At 42.4% G+C, this 19,585-nt stretch overlaps 1 long non-coding RNA gene across 1 annotated transcript; it reads left to right on the forward strand.

Annotated features, from left to right (window-relative positions):
- The first annotated feature begins 9,957 nt into the window (after positions 1-9,957).
- On the forward strand, positions 9,958-13,030 carry LOC141776996 (uncharacterized). Its single transcript, XR_012595827.1, has 3 exons — positions 9,958-10,128; positions 10,867-10,994; positions 12,526-13,030. It is a non-coding gene; the product is annotated as an uncharacterized LOC141776996 (long non-coding RNA).
- The last annotated feature ends 6,555 nt before the right edge of the window (positions 13,031-19,585 follow it).

Below are 19,585 nucleotides of genomic sequence, written 5' to 3' on the forward strand. Positions count from 1 at the left end.
AGGTTGTGTTGCTCTGGTTCTACCTATATAGCGTGGTGAGGAGGTCGTGTTGCTCTGGCTCTATCTGGTTGGCATGGAGAGTAGGTTGTGTTGCTCTGGTTCTACCGATATGGCATGGAGAGGAAGTTGTGTTGCTCTGGTTCTACCTATATGGCGTGGAGAGGAGGTTGTGTTGCTAAGGTTCTATCTGGTTGGCGTGGAGAGGAGGTTGTGTTGCTAAGGTTGTATCTGGTTGGTGTGGAGAGGAGGTTGTGTTACTAAGGCTCTATCTGGTTGGCGTGGTGAGGAGGTCGTGGTGCTCGGGCTCTATCTATCTGGTGTGGAGAGGAGGTCCTGTCCTGGTTCGTGTGTTTTCCTACGAATGTCCAGCAACACGTGACGCACGTTCCAATTTCTGCTCCAGTCTTTTCAAAATAAAACTACTTAGGTTTAGAAATAGATCGACTTGGTTAGGTTTAGGCAACAAAACTACTTAGTTAGGTTTAAGAAAAGATCGCGGTTCGGGTTAAATAACACCGGAAGTGGAGTAACTTAAGTACAGAAGCTACGTGTCAAAAAACACTTAGTTAGGTTTAGGAAAAGATCGCGGTTCGGGTTAAAATAACACTTCAGTCTTCATGACCAGACCAGACTCCATTCACAAAAACAGTCATTTTTCGGATCCGAACTAACGTGGCGTCCACAGCAGTACATTGCTTAGCTTCCGTGCCGGTACTCCTGTCTGCTTCTCCAAACTGGGAGCAATCCGACCGCCATCAAAGTTACTGTATGTAACGTTAATACACCGACTATAAGGATGTTTATATACTGTACAAGTAGCAGCGTCATCATGCAGAAACCTACGTCAAGTGACGTGGGAAAAGGTTTTTTAGAAGGGCTTGAAGGGAAAATAGTTGACACTACTTTGACCAAAATTTTAATGTTCAGATTTGAATACATGAGGAGCACCACTGGGAAGCTACAGAATGATGTAACCTCAATAAAGTAAAAAAAATAATGGACCCGCCCTTTGCAGTCAAAATGTTTTTTTTGCTTAGGAAGGTTCCTAACGGAGTGAAATGACCCGGAAGTAGCTCAGTAGCAGCCGTGATACAAGCTGTTTGAATCCTCTAAATGCTAAGGAAAGGAGCTTCAATGCTTCCTTTATTATCTCCTTCAGCAGAGGATACACTGGACCATCCTTTACTAAAGGAAAAGAGAGAATAACATCCCACAATTCCTTGCGGCCGCAAATTTTAAAGTGACACATTCTGCCTTTCATGAAAACAAACGATATGCTCAATCTTGCATAATATTTTCATACAGTCATATACTAATTGGGATTCATTTCGTTTCACTTTATTTCTATTTATTTATGTCGAACAAGTAATAAATAAGTAAAACAAAACAATAACAAATAAAACGAACAGTAAACATATAGCAAACAAATAATCAACTTAAATAAATATTACATTTTTCCAACCCTCTCTTTTCCTTATTACGAAAAAGGAGCGGGAAGAAATATACATTTAATGGTTCTTCACCATAACGCAAAAATGACTCAATAATTTATCATATAACCTTTGTGGTAGCCTATAGGTTATTGAATTTTAATTTAAATTCCAACCTTGGTAATGAAGTGACATTTTTCACCGGTTGTCCACGTTAGGTCAGATAATCCTGAAGCAGCCCGTCACTGAAAGAGCTTCGGACGTCATTCTTTTACTCACTCTTTGGTACTTTGTTTGAGCTGAATGTCACGGTTCCCCTGAGTTGATTGGAGGTTATTCAGATCACCTGTTGAGCAGGTTGGGGGCTGATGGCTCCTAATTAACAATTGAGAGCAGCTTGGTGCATTTGTCCTCTTGGTGTGACGGTGCCCTTTCTTCTTTAAAGCTTTAGAAAGTTGGGGAATTACACACCCTGGGCTCTCTGAGACTGCCTTAATGAAAACTTAATTTTAGCAGATTCAGCCAGAAACTCTGGTCTTCAGGCCCTTTTGAGACTTCTTTCTCATTGAGGGTGATTCTCATTCTGAAACTGGAGTGGCTCCATAGTTAATGCAGAGACATGAGATTATAGTGTTGATCTTCTCATATAACTCTGCATGAAAGCGAATGAGGTACTCTTCCTTTCAGAGTAATCTTAGCACTCAAACCATGCAGTGATATTTTAGACAAGTGTTGTTCCAGCTTTGTGTAAACAGTTTGTGTTTGTCCATTTACAGTACTGTTTACACATGATAATATCCATGTGCACAAAGCCAGGTCCATAAAGAAACGCCCTCTTTGTTGTGGAAAGACTTGACTGGCCTCAACTCCATCCAACACCTTCGGGATGAACACAGACTGTGAGCTGGGCCCTATCGCCCAACATCAGTGTTGGACTTCACGAATACTCTTTTCCTACCAAAATTAGTGCATATATGCAGGTTTTTAAAACATGGGGAAAACACGCTAAAAATAGACGATAGACTCCTTTACCCGTGGCGAGTATGCCGTGCCGTTGCACTGGCCTTTCTGTTTTTTTCCCTGGTGTGTCACATTTAAAGTCCAGTAACCAGAAGCAGTGTTAGTAAACAGTGGAAATGTTACAGTGGTTACTTTAAAAAAAAATCTGTTTAATGTTTTGTACGCTAATACATTATACTAATTGTCTAAATCCATGTTGATTTTATTTATTATATATTTACTGTTACATAGCATCGCACAGGAAAAGGGGCGAAAATGAGCGCGGCGACCCGGGTGTCATGTTTCCATCACTGCCGATCGGCGCTGGAGCCTTTTTTAAGACACATAAAGGCTTCAAAATTCACAAGTGGGATATTTATTGACGTATTTTATATCGTAGAACAAAACGTTAAAATCGCTTCAGCTTGTTTTAACCGCAGACCTTATTTCAGGCATCTAACTAAAAACCCTTTGACTTCCAGACGAGGGAACAGGAAGTGCTAAAATGCTAACTAATTTCCGGGTTTTAGGACAAATTCCTGTAACACTCTATAACCATGATTTTGAAATGAGATGCTAAACGATCACATATAGATATAATGTTCAGGGGTCCACTACTTTTGACCTTGTAGTGTGACTTCCAGAACAGAGTGAACGTCCAGCAGCATATAGAAAAAGAGACACATTTAGTAAAGCAAAGGTCATACATGAATGCAAATAAGAAAGATAAAAAGCATGTTTTGGTTGCAGAATACTAATATGAAGCTGTAAAATGTTGAAGGACGTTACAGTCACATTTCATGCCTCAGATGGGACTAATCACGACGAGGCAGGAGGGGCATCTGACTGTCACTGTCTGCATTTTAAACACTTCTAATAATGTATTCACTTCAGACGCTTATCACAGAAGCATACACTGAGTAATCTGTCTGTGCAGGGGCAGCATTAAAACACTGATAAACTACTAGCTACTCGGTCCAGCGGCAACCGGTAAAAGTAAAGCTGGAGAGAGCCGAGGCGTTGCCATGTGTGAGCTCTTCTAGACAATGCATAGTATTGTGCAGAGTGACGGGTACAAGGCAGAGAAGACTTTCCCCCATTGCACCGAACAGAGTAAGCCCCAGGCAGAGCTTCACTTCTGGGCCCGTCTTGCTAACCGCCTGCCTTCATCCACTTTGATCACGGAGGCGAGTTGAGGAAATTCAGGAGAGCTCGACTTCAATCATCCGGCGGAGCTCCATCTGTGAAGAGCTTCAGCGTAGCGTAGCGTCGTGTGCTGGGAGACTTTTGTATGGTAATTTGTTATGGAGGTGGGGAGTGGGGGGGGGTTCAAACAACTCTTTGAAGTTTACCAGAAGTGTACATGGATGCTTGGCGAGATTAGAATATACAGGAGTAATTGTTCTGTCCCAGGCGGAGATGAAACAACGAAATAAATTCCTCCGTTATGACCTTCAAGTTCGAGTCAAACAGCTTTTGTTCCGATCTGACATGAGAAAGTAATTTGACAAGAGACACTGATCTGCCTTTTCTCCTGTGAGGACTCAGACGGGCCGGCTGGGATCTGATGTCCTCCCTTTACACGGCAGCTACCTGGGTGACTATGGCTCCTTCAGATATCGTACGCAGAGATATCAGCTGTCGCTACGAGTTAGAAGAACAATGTGAGGCCCTGATGATGTTAGAACTATAGAATGATGTGACAAACACATCATTCAGATGGCAGTTTTACAGATTAAAATTACACTTAAAGGGACTATTTGTAACTTTTTAAGCGTATAAATGTAGCGGGTCGGCACACATGCGCGTTCGCATATGCGCACTCGCGTATGGCCGGAGCCTCGTCTCCTCTGCCTGCTCTCCTTCACTCAGACAGCGCGCGCGTCCTCGCTGTCTTGCTCCACCTCTAGACTTGAATGCGCGCTCACTCCACACTGCAGAAGAGTTAGTTTAGCTCTGAGAATATCTAGTGAATGTTCAGTGGACGTTTGTGTAGAAATAACTGCTGCAGCTCCTCCAGACCAACAGAGGTTTTCCATGTCTTGTAAAGTGACGGGGCTCCTCAACGAGTTACGTTATCATCTCGTTACCGACCGGGTGCCGGTGTCTTCGGCTGCCAGCTGCGGTCGGGAGGCGATAACGTAACTCGTTGAGGAGCCCCGCTGCCTCAGCCTGCGCTGAGCAGGAAAAGCCAACACTAGGATCAGCATTGATTCATGGAGAGACCTTGGTCTGGTCAGCTAACATTACTGCCAAGCAGCTGAAATATAGAGTGATATTGTGCTTTTAGCTGACGTGTGTCGCCTCACTGTGTTGAGCGATGCTCCTTCATGTCTATTTAGAGTGAGCAAGCGCGAGCTCGACGCTGACTTTCGTTGATTTCAAGGCCACAGGTGTCGCTGTTAAGAAACATTTCTGAATCTTACAAATAGTCCCTTTAAGTTTCATGTGTGTTTAATGATTGAATAATGTGATGCTTCATGATCTGATCTTGCTCTCTTTAGAGGTTTATAGATCGCTTAGAGCTGTAAAAATGATGACCTTCCCTGGTTGGTCTTCAATCCGTGCTTGTATTTTAACTTTCTGCTTCTCGTGGGATTGAGGCCTCTTGTAAATTTGCTAAACATAAAACAGTGTTTTCAGACTGTTGGTACATAAAAGTTCAGCTTCCTGTATTTGTGGGAGGTTGGCAGAGCGTCAGATACAGCAGTGCATGTCCAAAAGTTGTATTTTCTTAGAGACCATAAGAGAGAAATAAAAAGATAAAGAAGAACAAAACTCTTCTAAATGAGAAATCACTGCTTTAGATGCAGCACTTGGCTTCTTTCCACCAAGAACAACTTTTTCTTCTTCCACTGTTCATTTTCCTCGAGAGCAATCCTCACGTCACCTATTGCCTAATTGGTTGTAATCCGTGCAGCTGATCTCAGTGGGTTTGTACACGAGTGTCAATCAGAGGAAACCCCGTCGAGCTCACGTATGTTCACAGCGTGTAGAAATAATCATGATTACCTTGAAATGACCAAAATAGCTTCATCACACATCCTAATCAACCCTGAAGACGTCCGTAACACTCCACACTGGAACAGCTTGATGTAGTGGAGCTGAGTAGTGTCCTGACCCCAGTTTCCTCCGAACTGACCGTGTTAAACTACAGTGTATTCTGGTGAACTCGGTTAATTGTAATTTCACTGTCCAAACTGCATGGTGTAAGATTATTTTCTCAAAGACGTGCTCCAACAAAGCTTATTTTCTATTCTCTTGGATCTTTAATGACTGTTTTTAATTTTTTTTAAATGTCCTTTTTATAATGTCTTTCTTTTGCTCTTTGTCTCGATGCTTTTGATGTTTTATGTAAAGTGCTTTGAATCGCCTTGTTGCTGAGATGTGCTATATAAATAAACTTGCCTTGACTATAACTTTACCAAGCAGGTCACCAAGGCTGGCCAACTCAAATTACTGATATTTCTGATGTCGGGTGTGATCTCTCGTCTGCCCCTCAAAGAGGTGATGAATCAGGACTGAAGAGCGAAATAGAAAGCAAACAGCTAAACAGCAGTGAGTGTTTTGAAAGCTGGACTCAGTGTGCAATACATTTAGACTAAATATCTTCAAACTGGATTGTTTTTAGGCAAAGAAATACAATAAAATAACTGAGAAAATTCAAATGAATAGGATTTAGTATTCTCCAGTGGAATTATATACCAGACGATGTAGAAAAGGCTTTAAAACGATTAGACCATAATGTAGGGAGATTTCTAAAAGTGAATAAGTACATGAAGCAGTAAAATGGGGAATTGCAAGTACAGTTTGGTTGTCTCAACCCAGTCACCAGAAAAAAAATGTTGGTGTTGTACGTTTCTGAAAACTACGGGATATTTGAATGTCAGCGTTTCAGCCTCATATCATACTTGCAGGAACACACAATGCCACGTGGTAAACAACTGGTTAGGTTTAGGCAACAAAACTTGTTGGTTATGGTTAGAAAAAAATAAATCACGGTTTGTGTGATGACCGGGTTAGGGTGGGTTAGGGTTAGGGTGGGTTAGGGTTAGGTTTAGGGTGGGTTAGGGTTAGGGTGGGTTAGGGTTAGGGTTAGGGTGGGTTAGGGTTAGGGTGGGTTAGGGTTAGCGTGGGTTAGGTTTAGGGTGGGTTAGGGTTAGGGTGGGTTAGGGTTAGGGTTAGCGTGGGTTAGGGTTAGGTTTAGGGTGGGTTAGGGTTAGGGTGGGTTAGGGTTAGGGTTAGGGTGGGTTAGGGTTAGGGTTAGCGTGGGTTAGGGTTAGGTTTAGGGTGGGTTAGGGTTAGGGTGGGTTAGGGTTAGGGTGGGTTAGGGTTAGCGTGGGTTAGGGTTAGGTTTAGGGTGGGTTAGGGTTAGGGTGGGTTAGGGTTAGCGTGGGTTAGGGTTAGGTTTAGGGTGGGTTAGGGTTAGGGTGGGTTAGGTTTAGGGTGGGTTAGGGTTAGGGTTAGGGTTAGCGTGGGTTAGGGTTAGGGTGAGGGTGGGTTAGGTTGGGTTAGGGTTAAGGTGGGTTAGGGTGGGTTAAGGTGGGTTAGGGTTAGGTGTTACAAGGTCCTTTTTGCCGGTTCTTCTTTGTTTTGCAGGGCGGAGTGTCATCAGGTTAATGATTCACACCTGGACTCGGCGTGGTGATGATATAAAAGCTCCCTATCTTCCCACAGATGTCTCTCTCGTCCTTGTCAGGCACAGCTGTTTTGGTTTTGTTTGCTGCTGCAGACATTTTCACACAGCCTCACATGCCTTCATTACTGATTACTGACTTTCCACATTTGTTTAGTTATTTATTGTTAGTTTGTTAAATAAATTATGCCTTTTACTATTTTAAAATTCGTCTGGTCTCCCATTTTTGTTGCAGCCTTTGATCTGTAACTAGCGTAAATACATAAATACATAACAAGCCCTTGGCAGACTTTCTTATGTAACATTACATAACAAGCGTAGAGTCACTGTTTTACTTTTGGACATGAGCAGCGGTCTCCTGTATGAAAGTCCTGTGTTTATTTGACCCATCCTCTCCAACCCACCATTAGTGGAATTTCTTGCTTGTCAAACTCGTTATTATACCATGTAATTTTCAGTAACGGTCGCTCTGCAAAAAAAACGTCGACATTCAACGTATCCGTGGTTTGCAGAAACGTTCGATGCCAACATTTCTTCCTGGAGACTGGGCTGGTTGGCGTCTGGTCAAACTTTCTGCTGGGGGGGAATAAGGAGCCATGACCTCCATATTTCTAAAAACCTGACTACTGTTTATGCTTCTGTTCCTACTGTACTCTCAGAGGAATTCAAAAATCCATGTTTACAAGAGCAGCTACTCGTAACAACCTGCACCAGCTTCAGGACCACCTGCTGTCTGTTCACCATGACAACACACACACACACACACACACACACACACACACACTCAAGCACTCACACCAACAACACACCACGTGCTCTCAGTCTTCTCCTTTGATATCATCTTTAATATCTGAATGTAATTAAATTATACAGATTAAAGGTTCCCTGTGGACGTTTTGGACCTCTAGTAGCGCTATGGAGCTGTTTCTCTATGAGTGACTCCGTTCCACTGATCTACAGGTGGAGGAAACGTGCCAAATACAGAAATACTTTATTGATCCCTTAACGTTAGTTATATAAACATAAAGAAAATAGAAATAAAGGAGTAAGTAACATGTAAATTATGTACATAATGCTACAATATACAACACAATATATGTAGAGAAATATAAGTAAATAATAAAAATAAGAATGAGAAAGAAATATCTACAGATATATGCATTAATCTCTTTTACCTGACGGACCCGGTACTGGGTTCTGCTGAGCTGTGTGTTGAAACACTTCATTAAATGCTGTGGTATCTGTCTTTCTTTCTGAATTGTCTCTAAAAGACGAGGCCTTAACGCTACTAAAACAACACTTGTTTGCCAATGATTTCAATATTTTAGTTACAAAATCAACATATTTTTACTTTATAATATTTTGACTGTTTTTATATTGAATGTACATACTTGACTTTGGATTCTTTTTTTGTTATCTTATTTACATTGTTATTGATATTATTTGTTATTATCTACTTGATCATTTTTCATTATTATAATAAAACTACTCCATTTGGAGTCAAAATTATACAATTTACTTGTTTTTTATTGATGTTATACTGTGCACAATGGTAGAATGTGATGATGCACAATGGTATAATGTGATAATGCACAATGGTAGAATGTGATGTTGCACAATGGTAGAATGTGATAATGCACAATGGTAGAATGTGATGATGCACAATGGTAGAATGTGATGTTGCACAATGGTAGAATGTGATAATGCACAATGGTAGAATGTGATGATGCACAATGGTATAATGTGAGGATGCACAATGGTAGAATGTGATAATGCACAATGGTAGAATGTGATAATGCACAATGGTAGAATGTGATGATGCACAATGGTAGAATGTGAGGATGCACAATGGTAGAATGTGATAATGCACAATGGTAGAATGTGATGATGCTCAGGGTAAACGTCATGAGGTAGAAAACCCATTTGGCACATTGTTATTGATATTATTTGTTATTATCTACTTGATCATATTTCATTATTATAATAAAACTACTCCATTTGGAGTCAAAATTATACAATTTACTTGTTCTTTATTGATTTCACACTGTGCACAATGGTAGAATGTGATGATGCACAATGGTAGAATGTGATGATGCACAATGGTAAAATGTGATGATGCACAATGTTAGAATGTGATGATGCACAATGGTAGAATGTGATGATACACCATGGTAGAATGTGATGATGCACAAAGTTAGAATGTGATGATGCACGATGGTAGAATGTGATGATGCACGATGGTAGAATGTGATGATGCACGATGGTAGAATATGATGATGCACGATGGTAGAATGTGATGATGCACGATGGTAGAATGTGATGATGCACAAAGTTAGAATGTGATGATGCACGATGGTAGAATGTGATGATGCACAATGGTAGAATGTGATGATGCACAAAGTTAGAATGTGATGATGCACGATGGTAGAATATGATGATGCACGATGGTAGAATATGATGATGCACGATGGTAGAATGTGATGATGCACGATGGTAGAATGTGATGATGCACGATGGTAGAATGTGATGATGCACGATGGTAGAATGTGATGATGCACGATGGTAGAATGTGATGATGCACGATGGTAGAATATGATGATGCACGATGGTAGAATGTGATGATGCACGATGGTAGAATGTGATGATGCACAAAGTTAGAATGTGATGATGCACAATGGTAGAATGTGATGATGCACAAAGGTAGAATGTGATGATGCACAATGGTAGAATGTGATGATGCACAATGGTAGAATGTGATGATGTACAGGGTAAATGTCATGGCCAAAGGCTCCACATCGCCTCCTGTAGTGGATATCAGTTGCATTTTAGAGCCAGATTCCCTTTCAAGAGGTAGAAAACCCATTTGGCACACTTTGGGTATCCAAGTGTGCCAGATGTAGAGTCCTCCTGGTCCTATCCTCACTAAAACCTTTGTAGAATCTATGTTCTTTGTGTTATTTATATCTGCTTTGGCTCAGTTGTAGTCAAGGAGTTGCTGAATGAATTCAGTGGCATCATTGCTATAATGGTTTTATCCACTGTCTGATCTAGAAAACATTTTAGGCGAGAACAATTTGAATGTTCCCTTTGGTTCATCACAGTTTTCTCAGGCATAGTAACAGTCACAATGCTACTGACACTGGGGATGAATTCTCTGAGATCTTACCTATCCATAGAGACCAAGATCATGCAGATAGACCTGCTAGTTGTGGAGCTATTCTTGATTTATTTTGGTTATCTAGGTGAACCACACCTTCCAGCACCCTAGGGCTTAAAGACATACAATATATAACCGCAGTGTAATTACAAAATGCTGAGAAGTGGGACCTATAATAATAGTATAAATACATGTATGTATGTAAACATTCAAAATAGTTTTAGGAAAGGAAGGACATTGAAATGACACTTTTGGTTTAAAAGAACATTTCCAAAAATATTCCTTTAGAAGAATGTGATGTGGTTTAGTTGGTGTTTTCTACCGTTAACTCTGTGATTAAAGTCTGATTAAATGGATCAATACCACAGCAGTTATATTAAAATGACCTATCCTGACATTTAATCATATTCAACAAACCATCTTATAAGAGAGTCTGTCTTCTTTCCAGTGCTGGATATTTTCATTTTGAGAAGCGCTGGTGTACATCAGCAGCGCTCCCTTCCGCTGCACCGGAGGTTGTGGATGTTGCTGTAATCCTCAGGATGCTGAGCAGAATCCATCATGGGATTTCACGCCTCCTTCTCTCTCTCCTCTCCTCACTCCCTCACTTCCTTGTTCCCTCGTCTCCTCTCTTTTCATCACAGCTCCCCTGACCTTCCTACCCGGAGCGCTTCCCCCCTTCATTTCCATTGGAAAGCAGTCGTGATGAGCTTCAGCCTGTTTTAGAGGGGGGGGGCAGGCTAATCACTGAAACAAGTAAACAAGTGGAAAGGTGAACGGAGTGCAGCGCAATCAATAACGGTGCTGTGGTTGATTGGTGTGGAGGTAGCGAGGACATGCACACGTAAACATACACACACACACACACACACATGCAGAGGTCACAGAGGTCAATCTGAACAAGACAATGAGGAGGTGGGATCAGTGGTTGCTTGACATTAACAAACGAACAGGAATCTCTCAAAGTAGGTCTGCACTCGCTCTGACCTCAATTCCTCATTTCCTCTGCCAACACACACACACACACACACACACACACACACACACACACACACACACACACATAGACACAAGCATGTAGCTTTTTTTCACACATATACACGACAGCATGCTCGCAGCGCTCAGGCACCTACATGCACACACAGACTTATTAGCAGTTCCTCTCCATTAGGGAGTACAGCTGCCTCTCGTCGCCGTGCATCTCGGCTGCTTTACTTGATCAGTTAATGGCACTTTATTTTCCAGAAAGAGCCGCCACCTGGCTGCCACACCACTCCATCAGCCTCTGATTAGAAGCTGAGTGTTAATACCCGGCACTCTGGTGATCTCCTGTGTGTAAAAACGGGGCCTCGGATTGAGATGGAAGGAGGATTTTGAATACTTAATATGAGGAACTTTCATTTTGTGTGGATTTTGGCGGTCCCTGTGGACAAAAGCGGTAGTGTTTCCAAGCACCAGAGTCCCTTTTAGAAAACTTCTCATTTTACTGCAGCAGGGTCTGACAGTCTGCCCCATGCAGTCCTGGTTCTGGTTCCCCTTCCCCTCCAGCGGGCCCAGCAATACGGCCTGGGCTTCCAGCAGCGTGGTGTCGGTGTTGGCTCCCAGCAGGTCAGCGAGGCGAAGCGCCGACTGCAGGTCGTAGGCGAAGGGCTGGAAAATATATCAGTCATTGTCAGGCATTATTTATTACATAATTTTTTCTAGCAACCCAAAAATCAAACATTAAAGACATTTCCATCACAGATTAGTGGTATTTTATTTTTAATTTATAAGGGACATGTAATGTTTTATACTTCTGGTGAATATAATCCATCAATCTGATTTCCATAGATGTATTTTATATATACAGTTCCCTTTGATAACACCTTATTTTGAAAAACGGATGTAGTCACACGTGTCTACTTCCTGTAACTTCTCCAAGGTGGTCTCTAGCTCTCCCGTCAGCTCCGTTCTCTTTATCCATCCATGGTCAGCTCCATCGGGGCCGTTTCAATGCAGAGAACATAAATGTCAGTATCTGGGTGCTCTACAGTCGTAGCGTCGGCCCATTTGACCACGGAGACGAGAGCGACGGCCGGCTCGACCGTAACGTTACCGCGATACGATAACGTTTCCTGTCCGTGACAGAGTTAGCGTGCAGCTTTAGTCGTGATGTCTAGCTCTGCTTTTCCTGTCAATGTGTGAAACCCAAAGTGTTTCCATCCTTTACTGGATGTGTAGTGTTTACCACGCTGGATTTAACATGTGAGGGTGCAGGTCGTATCCACGCTGACCCTCCAACGTTTTCTATTTTCTCGTTTCAGCTCGCTGCTGCTACGGTTTAGTCGGATACGGAACGGATATGACGTCAAGTTACTCACACTACGACGACTGCTGGAGTCTGAGCTGAAGGAGTTTCTGGTGAACCTGCATCTAATATCGCCGGAATCCGACCCGGTGGCACCGATGACGAGCATTAAGAATATAGAAATAGCCAGTCTTCTAACTGATGGTTTACTTATATAGGTCATATGAAGGCTTCCGTATTAAACTGAGACTGTTTCATAACCAGTTAAAAGTTCCTCACAGTAACTTTAAAGAAAGCATCTGCTGCTTATGAGCGAACAGCTCCCAGCGAAGACAAGAATCTGCTCGTCTCATCTCTGAAGCATTTTAAAAGAAGTTCAAGCTCGGTGACTCGACGAGCAAGAGAGACACTTGTCGCAGTGCATTGTGGGTTGAACGGCTCAGAGCAGCAACCTCTCTTAAATAAGTCCACGACGGTGTACATGATGGACAACGCTGCATCTCGCGCATCTCACCTGCTCCTGCTTTTTTTCAAGGTCACCTCGCAACAATTTCGAGCATCTTCATTACTTCCGTCGGCCCTCTTGTCGTTCCCATAGCAACCCCGCTGAGCTGACAGATGAGAGGCGCGGGAGTCGGCTTCCCACATAGTCGGAAAAACACACACACACACACACACACATGCAGGCACACACATTAAAACAATGAGCGCATAACTATATCTGGGGAAGCGCGCTCTGCGTTGTTTTAAAATAAACCCGGCATCACAGGCGAGGTGTTGGAGGGAGATTGTCGTACACAAATAGGCCATTATGGCAAAAAGTGGAACACAAGGAGTCTCCTATGAAAAGCGAGCGTTCTCTCTCTCTCTCTCTCTCTCTCTCTCTCTCTCTCTCTTTGCTCTCTGTGTGTCTCTCTGCGGGCAGGCCGTGTGCGCCGCCATGCTCGTTATCAGAACAAACAGAGATGAGGGTGGAAGAATGGGGTACACGCCACGTACCAGAGAGGGGAGGATGAAAGAGTACAAAACCAGAGCAAATCAAACACCCAGCATGAGGGGAAGCACCGGGGGAATTGTTTCCATCGGCGCGCACCTACTTCCATAGGGAGCTTTACCATTTTAGCGCATTAAAGGCGTGCCACACCACAACACCAGATTGTCAGCTCCTGAAAAAAAATAATTTAATTCCAGTCCATATCAGATGTGCATTTCCCTCGAGGGTTTAAAAAGGGAAAAAGAAAAAAGAGAGGGAGGCACTCCAAAGGCTGCAATAGGCTTGTAATGAATAAGACATTGCATCAGAATTGGAAAGACAGTGAAATCTCCTTCCTGTCTGCTTGCTGGGAGACGAGGGATGTATCATTACAGACTCTGTCTTTTTATGTCCTTGGAAGTGTGAATCCACAGTGAAACGAGGGAAGAGACATTCCAATAAATCTAACAGGCGCAGCGATGAGAAGAAGACAAGAGAATCGGCACTAAAAAATACAAATATGGTGTTTAGATGAAGCTATGTGGTATTCATTTCTACACACGTGTACATGTATATATTGACTGTTTACATATTCATACATATATATTGATTGTGGCCAAAAAGTTGCACTCGAACACACCGCAAAGACGACAGCCGACGGCCAGTTAACACGTACGTTCTGCGCCTGCGTGAGAGGAAATAACTCTCCACACCAGCAGGCGGTGGTAGTCTGTATTCATCATTCAAAAAGGGAGACCCTTAAGGCCGAGGATGGCAGATATACAAGCCGTTGTTATGATACGTGCATGAAATAAAGCGGAGACTGCTGACCATTTTCACACCACTCTCACTCACCACTTAGCTCCGTTCCAGATTGGTCATGTCGTTGTGAAAATATCCGTGTTGTTGGAATGATCAGATGAGATGAAGATGAAAAATGAGAAGAGCCTTCTGTGTTTTTCCAATCGACTTTACTCGTTTGCTTGCTTTCCTCACTTCAGTTTCACTTGTCGTGCACTGATTCGCTGTGATTTGAGTGATTTCTTGCACCGAAGGGGACCGAAAAGCCTCCGACACGGGCAGACTAGAGTCGACGGTGCGGAACACACAGCAAAAATTAAACCGATAGACGCTCACCGACGACCTCAAACTGGCCGACCGTCGTCTTGGTGTGTCAGGGCCCTTATTCCGAATGGAGCATTTTCCAAATAAGACATGTGGGATATGACAATATTATTTAGATTTTAGGAGCATTATTTGGACATCTATACAGCGTATTCAGAATGTGGTTTGCAATCACAAAGTCATTTGATTCGCTGATTATAGTAATAAAGATATAATGAACAGTACGTATGCTCAGTATGTCTACATCTTTAAAATAAAAGATAGAGAGCACAAATAGTTTAAAATGTGAGCATGTCTCTCCCTCAGTGAGTCCAGACAACTTTAGTTTTTGACCCTCAACTTTGTAGATGAAGAACAATTTACAGCCAGACGTCTTCCACGGCTGGAGACTGGCCCCTGTCATGCTGCGACGCAGTCACCCGTCAAGCTCCCCTTATCTCCCGAGGGAATCCCCCTCTCAGCCCCGGACTGGTGTCTGGATATCTACGCAACAACACTGTCTGCCCAAACTCCCAAGCGGCTGACACAGCCTGTAGAGAACAGAGACAGCCGGGGCTGGAATCAGACTTCTGATAGCAGTCAGAGAGACTCCGGCTTTGACAGATATTCACACACACACACACACACACACACACACACACACACACACACACACACACACACACAGAGTAGTGATCAGAAGTTTGATAAAAGCAGATTGATTACGTCTAGATTGAGGAGTGATTGTATTTATCCAACCTCAGTCTCAGAGGATTTAAATCAGCCCGACTGCATCAGCGTCAAAGTGAGGATCTGGTTTTCTGAAGCAGTTGCAGTTCCGCGAGCTGCCATTGGGTGTCCCTGCTCCACCAGTAACATCCTCTGGATGTCTGTGGACTCTTGTTGATGAGGTTTTGTCCTCCGTGCTCCCAGAACGCCTGCAGAACAGGTGAATGGACAGGAAGTCTAAATGAAATCCAGCAGCTCTCCTTTCTATTTGTTTTTCCTATCCTCTGTATGTCTTTGTACCCCCCATCATTATGAGGACCAGATATCACAACAGGGCAACAAGCCGGCATAACTAAATGACAAATTGTTATTCAAAACGACCCAGAGTGCTTTGCTCACCTGGCACACCTATCAGTGGGATGAAGACAGAGGAAACTACTGGGTTAAAGTTGCTATACCACTTATTTTATATTAAAAGTGGAATGTGTGAAAGGGGAGCTCGTTGGGGAAATTATCTCCCACCTGCAGTTCCCTTCAGCTCTACAGAGCTTTTTACTGTCTTTCAGCTCACTGTTTTGGTTTTACAGCCTGTAGCATATATGTGCTCAGCACATAAGACCAATATGTTGACTAGATGATGAACATAGGCCCTGTTCAGACCTGGCATTAACATGCATCCTGAGTGATCGGATCACAAGTGGACAGCTCTGAGTACAGGTCTGGACGCACTGAAGACGCATTGAGGATCCGCGGGTCTCTGCGCTCCTCAGGTGAATAGACAGGCGGACGCGAGCGCTGGTCTGCCTCGCAGCGTGGAAACAGCTCCTGTGCTCTCCTGTATTCTGTCGGTACAACTTTATTTTATTAAAATTTATTTACAATTTGAAAACAATTTGTTGAATACTCGATTCTGATTGGTCAATCACGGCGTTCTACGGTCTATTACTTCTTTATAGCAGATCACTGCTTTGAATAGCAGACCGTTGCTATGGGCGCAGTTCTGATGTCGGACTCTGGCAGACCGTTTTTGTGTCAAATTATTGATTGTACAGCGAGCCAGTAAAATAAACCCCTCCAGGTCGATGCAAGACTCCTCCGCTTCGTGTTGTTTATTTCACAACAATGACCGTCTCGCTGTACATTATCACTTACATATCTTATCTATAGGCTACATATCTACAGACTAGACACAGGAAGTGCATTATTATCACTCTGTCAGAGACGTGTCGGCGCCAGCTCGCTCGCCCTCATCCCCGCTTCTGAAGCCCCGTACACTGCTGTTGCCTGGTAAAGGTGGCGGTGGCGGCGGCAGGGAGGTAGACAATAACCTGCCTAACATAATATATAATATAATAATAAATAATATATATATAATATTTTGATGTTAATAAAAATTCACGAATATGTAAGATAAGGATATTACTACTGACATTCGTATAATATTACGCCACAACGTCTGCTGTATTGTGTTTATTTGCATATGGAGCGGGGAAGTGAGATCGGATCACAAGTGGTCACTGGAGACGCATTCTAATGCCAGGTGTGCGAGCCAGATGTTTACCTCAGGAGTTCATGAAGACAAAATCAGATCTAAAAGAGTGAGTATTGGACTTTTATTCCTCAGGTGGACAAAAACACGTCTCCAAATGAGTGATAATGTTGCTCTGTATCTGCTGGATGTCTCAATAATAAACTGTTTGCTAACAAGTTAGCCATAAAAACTTTTTGAGGAGATAAGAATGGGTCAATACTGTGTCTACAGCTTGTTTCTGCTTCCCAAAAAGATCAGCTACTGCAGGTTTAAGGTTTGGGATAGATTGCCTTCATGATTAAAAAACAACATCACTGACTTTTGGTCAAAGACGAGGCACACAGTCTGCAGTGTTGAAGTCACCGTAGCACGATTTTTGTCTTTGCTACTGATAGAGGACAGTCATTTTTTACAAGACTGCAGGAGGTCGTTAGGAAAAACATGTTGTTTTCAGCATTTATAGACGATTCTAAGCAAGTTGTTTTTCTGGCGAGGACAGTCTCTAAAAAGAGTAGAAAGATATCATCCTTGTGCCGAAACTCTGGGGAAATTTGTGTGAAAAAAAGAGTAATCTGGAGCTGCATCAGTAGTTCAACCTTTTCCAAAACAGCAGAAGTGGTGAAATCCATTATTTTTGGAGTTCCATCCAAAGCAAATAGTGAATAAAAATACTCCAAACACCTTGTGCCAACACCTTGAAGCTAAATGATTGCACAGTGGGTCCATAACTCCAATATTTACTTCATTATCCTCTATGTGTTCCTCATTTACAAACCTCAGGTTGCCCTGGAGTGATTTGCAGGAAGAGTCATGCTGCTTTAATGCGCCCACTGTTTGCTCCAGCAGACCAGTTTGTAAGTCATAAATACAAACTTGTGGCAGATCCATGTACGGTTCAGTCAAAAAATATCTACATGGGCTGTTAAATTAACAGCTGTCTGTGGGACACTACGCTCTACAAATGCTAGAGAGCTAATTCACGCTGCAACACTACAGTACGAAACCTTTTTTAAACTGTATTTTGTTATTGGCAGCCAAAGAGTTCACCTAAAACATCCCTAACCATAACCAAATATTTTTGTTGCAAAAACCTAAACAGATAGTTGACTTGTTTTACCGTAGTTTTGTTACGTAATTTACATACTAACAGCAGTCACGTAACAAACATACTCATTTGACGTAACAAAGATACTTATTTTAACCCAAACCACGATCTTTTCCTAAACTAACTAACTGGTACTTTTGTTGCGTAAGTAAAACTACATTGGAAGTTTAATTTTAAAAGAGACTGTATGCATGAAATCAGCGAAAAAAGTCAATGGCAACACACTTTTAGTAGATTTAACATTTTCCACCACATACATTCAAGTGCCCAACATGAGACACTGAAGTTGCAAATCTCCTTAGTAATGGTTTTGTTTTTTTAATGATACATATAAACACGTTGTCATCCCAACTCGTCACATACCGCCGCTTGGTCACTTTAGGTTTCGGCAACAAAACCACTTAGTTAGGTTTAGGAAGAAACTCAATGGTTGGGCTCAAAACTACTACGTTTGCAAAGTGAAAATGAAACTGAACGTTGTGAACACGGGACACGAACGAACAGCTGATTGGAAAGTGAAAATTAACTTACATGACACGAACAGCGGTCTCCTGGATGAAAGCCGTGTGGTTGTTGGACCCATCTACCTCCTTTCCCGTCCGCTCGGTGTGTCTCTTTCGCTCTTTAAACTAAGTCACCACACTCCTGGCGCACTTTCTCGGAGCACTCACTGTTGCCGCTGCTGGTTTTACATCATAGTTAATGGAACGCCATTTCATACCGGCGCTAAAGGGTGCCTTATGCGGTGGTATCACACGCCGACGGTCGTGATAAAGCCTTGGTATTTCACGCTCTGGGAATGAGAACGGGCTGTAAATATACAAATGTGTCAACCCAACAAGTCAGTGATTTGTTGATGTTAAAATTGTACATGTAGCACTTTTAATTTATATGTATTAACTTTAATTTGGTTAAAAGATTCAGGTAGGGCTGCATCGAGTACTTCGAAGCTTCATTCATAACGTTGGCATTCAAATTCTAAATCAAAATTTTAATGCATGCAACTTGCATGTTAAACACGGTATTTCTGCACAGTTGCAGATAAAAATTAGGTTACAAACTAATATTATTAGTATTATACTATTTGTAGAATTAGATTCCAGTGGTGGCTGCGTAGGATTGTTTCCGACTGGCGAACAAAACATTTCCAATAACTAATAGATGTAGTTATTTCTATATTTATTATCTAACCAAATAATCTGCTTCAATCGATATTTGTTGGCGTTTAGCCTTTCAAAAATAACATTTTCACTGCGGTAAAAAACGGACACACAAAGGGAGGCAAGCAGCTGTATTAACAGTATTAACAGGGCGGTCTAGGACCAAAATAACAACACTATATTTACATTTATATAACCACACTATCAAAAAAAACGTTTTCTTCCCCTTTTTTTAAGGTGATGACGTCATGAAATATGACGACAGACATTCAAAGCTTCATTCGAACAGACATTGGGTAGCCTCCAGCCCGAGTACTTTAGGTATAGCAACACAAATGTGTGGAGACAAAGTGTGAGACTAAGACAGACAGGTGGACCCACAGAGAGACGGAGACTGACAGAGACAGAAGCAATAGATTCCCCACTGCTCTTGTAACTGCGTTTCAACTCCGACGTCGGCTCTGTCGACGTGAG

This window comes from Sebastes fasciatus, chromosome 1, assembly GCF_043250625.1.
Source record: "Sebastes fasciatus isolate fSebFas1 chromosome 1, fSebFas1.pri, whole genome shotgun sequence".
Classification (NCBI taxonomy): domain Eukaryota; kingdom Metazoa; phylum Chordata; class Actinopteri; order Perciformes; family Sebastidae; genus Sebastes; species Sebastes fasciatus.